At 36.3% G+C, this 5,635-nt stretch overlaps 1 pseudogene; it reads right to left on the bottom strand.

Annotated features, from left to right (window-relative positions):
* Positions 1-2,449: 2,449 nt before the first annotated feature.
* On the bottom strand, positions 2,450-5,041 carry LOC118840678 (annotated as a pseudogene).
* Positions 5,042-5,635: the final 594 nt, after the last annotated feature.

Below are 5,635 nucleotides of genomic sequence, written 5' to 3'. Positions count from 1 at the left end.
AGAAGTTTCTAAAGGATTAGAAAAACATGATCTCCCACTTAGTGTCTCTAAATTAGGGGCCACAGGTTGATAACCTATGATAATTTTCATAATTTCTTGATTACTTCAGAAAAATTCTTCTGGATTCAAGAGAGATAGTTAAGTAGGAATTATGATGTTGTTTCAGTTTTTTTAAGTAGGGAGTCTTTTCTGTCCCACAGAAAATGGGTGCAATGGGAGAATGTTTCCCATGGGTTAGAGTGAGGAAAAAAATCTCAGAAAAGGGAGTCACCATTAGAAAAAAGGACAAAGGGTAATAGCATCAGTGAAAAATTTGTTACTTCAATGGTTCATGAGATGAAATTTGGGCTCTGTAGTTCAACTTGTACCCCCGGGACAAAGGTGATTAGATTAGATGATTTTTAAGCTCTCTACCAGCTCTGAATTCTCTTATTAATGATGATAGATTGCCATGGTCAAATAATTCGTGACTTAGTCACCTATGTACTAATAAGGAATCTTTCTTTACTTAACTAGGCTAATCCTGGGCAATGGACAGATTCTGTCATTGGGGAATGCTCAAAGTCTTTTTAATTTAGAAAATTTCAGTACAATTTATCAAAAGTTTACTAAGCACCTACTCTGTGCTGAATCCTTTGCTAGGAATTGGAGGTGGAGGTAGGGACTGGACATCTGTTTTCATGGGTATAAAGGAATCTTTTATAAGAGAAATCATTTTAGCTTTAAAGATTAACACCTTTACTGCAGGTGGGGAGTTAGATGGTGCAGTAGATAGAGTGCCAGGCCTGGAGTCAGGAAAGCCTGAGTTTAATTTGGTCTCAGACATTTTACCTGTGTGACCCTGGGCAAGTCACCTAACCCTGTTTGTCTCAATTTCCTCATCTGTAAAGTGGGCTAAAGAAGGAAATGGCAAACCAATCCAGTATCTTTGCCAAGAAAATCTCAAATGGGGTCATGGAGAGTCAAACATGAGTGAACAACAACTACTACCAACAAACCTTTTTTGAAACTTACAGTCCTAAAAAGTTGCCTAGAAGACGTAGAGGTTAAGTGATTTGCCCAGGGTCACACAATTAATATGTGTCAGAGATAGGTTTGGTTCTAGGAATTTCTTGCTTGAAGATCAGATCTCTATTATGCCACATTGCCTCTCCTTGTGTGGAATGAAAAGAAAAGAAACAAACAAAGTATTTCTTCTATCAAGTGGCTTATGCTCTACGAAACTAATAAGACTTTTACATGATAAGTACATATACTCTAATAGGGAAAAAAACAGAGCACTAAAAACCAGAGAGATTGAGAAAGGCTTCCCATATAAGGTGGCACCTGAGAAAAGATTTGAAGGAAGTCAAGATTGAGGGAAGCAGAAGAAAATTGGTGAGAGATGGACTATTGAGTTGAAGAAACCAAAGGAAGGCAGCTTAGCTGAAATAGTGTGTGAAGAGGAGTATTATGAAACAAATCTGGAAAGGTAGGCAGAAACCAAACTGAAAAATGTTAAATGTCAAAAACAAGAGTATATAAGTTTGTACTTGACCCTACTGGCAATAGAAAGCCAGTGAATTTTCTTTAGCTAAGAAATAACTGATCAGTCTTGTGATTTAGAAAGATTAATTCTTGAGAACCCAGAATTATCTCAAGAACATTATGAATAATCAGAGTTTATTGGACTTAAGTAAAGGGTACTACACTTGTATTAATGAAGCCTAAGGTTGCTTTATTCTACTTATGACAGTCATATACTTTGAATATGAATTATTTTTTTAGTTTAATGAAAAGCAAAATCAGCCTTTTATTAAAGTAGAAACAGAAGTATTAAAGATATTAATAGCATCCAATAATGTCTTCAACTTGAAAAAGCCAATCCCATAGGCCCTGTGGTTTAGGGTTTCAAAATGTTTAAATATGCCACATTTTCATTTATGTTGAAGTTGTACAAGCACATGTATAACTTTCAACATTAGTGCAGAGCCTGACAGGATACAGAAATAAATCATTTTTTTCCTTCTGTTTCTAAGAACTTTTACTCAACAAAATGGTTAGTCACTCAAACTAAGATCTTAATATATATCAAAAAAATACAGGCAATAGAGCCCATCTTACTAGGACATACAGTATTAAGCTGGACAAAATTGTAAGAGGACAAAATCTAGTGGTCTATTAATTCCCTCAAAAACAGAATGTTTCAATCCTGTATCAGAATAAAATACACTGTACTAAAATATGAATTTTTATGGCATCTTTTAATCACTCCTATTTACAATTCAGAACTCCTGCTAAGCACAGTAGTTTAACTTTGGTACCCATTTTATGAGAATGTGTATGTCTAAAAGTATTCTTGGTTTCATAGAAGCTTAGGCTCATTCACAGTAAGTCAGATATCGTGATTTCAAAAATTGAGTCCCCCTTCAGCACTATAGGTAACTATAAAGGAAAAATCATGTGAATTTTAATCATCTGATTTGGAGAGTTTCTGCTTAACATGCTATGGGAGTTCCCAGGTATCACTGTCACCTGGTTCTTCTTCATCCTCTTCCTGATCATCTATTATCTCATCATTATCTTCATTCTCCTCAAACAGCTCTATTCTTGACTCAGATCTTCTTTTTCTTTTTGAAAACCACTTTGACCTGCTCATAACCTGTATGTTATTTGGCAACAAGTTCATCAAGCTCTTGTTCATTAGGAAATTTGTGCTTCATGTAATAAGCCTTAAGAATTATAGTTCCAGTTTTAAATTTTATGAGTGATGGTCGTCAGTCCCAATTATTTATCCTTTTGCTTCCTTTTGGCTGCCCATTGACATCGTCTCCTTCCTCTTCCCTTTGGTCTTTCTCTCCTCCTTCTTCTAAAGGAAGCCTGCCCATTGTACTATTTAAACTGACACACTGACAGTAATAGTACCATTTTAAATTCCCATTTTTCCACACATATTGTGTTCTCTCCAAACCAACCAACAATATCTCCTCACCCAGCTTGTCATAGTCTTCTGGTGATTGCCACTGTTTTTGAACAAATGCACTTTTAAATATGTACAAGAGCTCTGGTGATTTTTTACACATTTTGTTGATGGTGGTCACTGACTTAGGTGCTGCAGATTCATCTTGAGGAAAAGTTTCTCTAACTTCTTCTTTGGAACTTTCTGCATGGTTTTCAATCTATTTCTGTTTCTCTTCCTTTGAAACCTTGGATTCCTTTATCTCTGTAAACCAGGCATCGCTTTCTCTCCTGGTAAGTTTAGTTTGTGCTCTTAACCTGTTCAATTGTTCATCAGTAAGTACAGGGTTATTGAATAAACTTGCCTGCAGGATGCACAGCTGTTCTGAAGTTTTCTCTATAAATTTTTGCAGAATAAATCAGGGAAAGAATGCCCTGGCTGTTCAGGCTGTGGAGCAACAACTGTTGGGGATTCTGCATTCTTGTCACTAGAGTCTATAAGCATAGGACTATAAGCTTCACTGTTGGAATGGATACACTGATTACTCTAGAAATTTCTCTGATTACACCTTGTGTCATTAAGCCACTTTCTAATCTTGCCTTTAGTCAGCCCCATTATTTTTATAAGGCTGATTTCTTCTGAGTCATGAGGAAACTGATTTTTAAGGTAGCTAACTTTTAATTCTGCCACCTGTTCTTTTGTCTTTTTTGCCCAGATACCAAATGAATCAGGATTCACCCATGCAGTTGCATGCTTGATTAACTGAGGAGTTGGAGCTGGGACTGGGGCTGGAGTTGCAGCTGCTGGCTTTGTTTCTGCAACAGGCTGAGCATTGTACACCTGACTTTTCAGCATATGAGATTGATTTGGAACTCCTCCAACTGTCAAAGCTATGGGTGTCATTAATGGCAATTGGTTAGTGCCTGCTACTTGTGTAAGGACCAAACATAGCTGACCAACTATTTGGCACGTCTGTAAAATGGAAGGTAAACAATTACTAACTGCTGAAGTGTGTGTAGTAATCACTGTCATCATTTGAATTGTTTTGTATTGAATTGTTTTCTCCTTACCACCTCCACTTTTTCTGGAATCCAACTAACACAGTGTTTCAGGCATTTGGCTGAAAAACCATATCTTGATGTCTTCTCCATACATTTTGCTTGAGGAGGTAGAATTGTAATTTCAGACACTGTTGAAAAAGGGAAATTTTGTAGGTGTTGAGCAAAAGAGGATTGTTATCCAAAGCAGCATTATAGGTGGGAATCCCTTTAAAAGGGATTAAAACTTTAAGAATCAAGTTAGAACTATACTGAGCTGATACTACTGCTGTTATCGCCTGTGCTAACTTAGGTTGAAGAACTGCTTCTGGCTTAACTACTGTGGTATTTGGATGTATGCTATTTACAAAAAAGTACCTATATTAGACACAGATGATAATGTAGTTGGATTTTTTATTGCTTCTTCATGACTTGGTTTAGTTTCATTCTCTTTCTCTTCTGGAATGTCTTCAGAGTTATAGAAAACTGCAATCCCATCATTCTCTACTTTATTTTTTATCATTTTCCTTATAGGAGTTTTGCTTATAGGAATCCCTGATAAGAGTGTTTCCATAGATTGTATCTGATTTTGATTCTTCTCTTTTAAAAAACTACCATCAAAAGTGAGATCATTAATTGTTTACTCAAAGATCGATTATTTCTTTTCACCAAAGTCAGCTTAAAACTCTCTTCTCCAGGATGATATTTCAAATTATGCTCAGAAAGTACATCATATATTTTAGTAAGAAAATTGCATTCAACACAAATATAGGATGAATTTAATACTATATTACCGTGCTCTGAATCTATATGAAAGGTAAACATGTTAAGATCTGGCATTTGAAAAGTACAGAATTTGCATACATAACCTCTTTAGGTTTTTTTTTAATTTTGTTGATTGTCAGAATCTACAATTTCTTGAACATCTTCATCACTTGAGATACTTTCTGCTGCTGCATTTTCTATTGGTTTAAATATCAGGGGCCCTTCATCCAAGTCTGATATCAATTATAGGTCTGGATCACCTGGCAAGGACCATGCAAAGTATTTTTCTTTTACTTGCCATTCTATTTCTGTGGGTAAAATCTCAACTGTGATTAGAAAGCAAGGAAGATCAAACTCCTTTACTTATCTTCATTTGAAAAAAAAGGCTTTTGGTTCTCTAAGTCCATCCTATTTGTAACTTTTCATAGTGCAATTAAGACAAGAGCTTATAGTTGGTAGTCGCAAAGCTGAGTTGCTGAAACTTTTGAAGCAAGCATCCGGTCTCCATATTTTTTTCCAGTATTCTATCCTTCAAAGAAGTAGGGAATGCCTTCCAGTTATAGAAGTTTAGCTCAAGCCATTACTAACTACAAACTCCATGTACCTTTTCCTGTGAATTCTGAATCCAGAACCATTCTTCAGGCCAGATCCAAACCTCACACACTCCTGGGGCCTGGACAGCCCTGGCACTCCTGTGGTCCCTGAAGGGAGGTGCACAAGGAAGGAGTGAGCACTGAGTTCATGGTTCTGGGGCTCTCATATAGATAATTCTTAAGATTAATCTAATTGTACAGTTGTTTGAAACTTAAATGTAAATTCAATAACGAAGGCCTTGTCTCCTCCCCACACCCCACTTTTCAACAGACTTGTAACTTCATTTATATAATAAGACCCC

The sequence above is a fragment of the Trichosurus vulpecula genome, chromosome 3, assembly GCF_011100635.1.
Source record: "Trichosurus vulpecula isolate mTriVul1 chromosome 3, mTriVul1.pri, whole genome shotgun sequence".
Taxonomy (NCBI): Eukaryota; Metazoa; Chordata; class Mammalia; order Diprotodontia; family Phalangeridae; genus Trichosurus; species Trichosurus vulpecula.
Note: the sequence above shows the minus strand (reverse complement) of the source record. Positions and strands in the feature narration are given on the sequence as shown.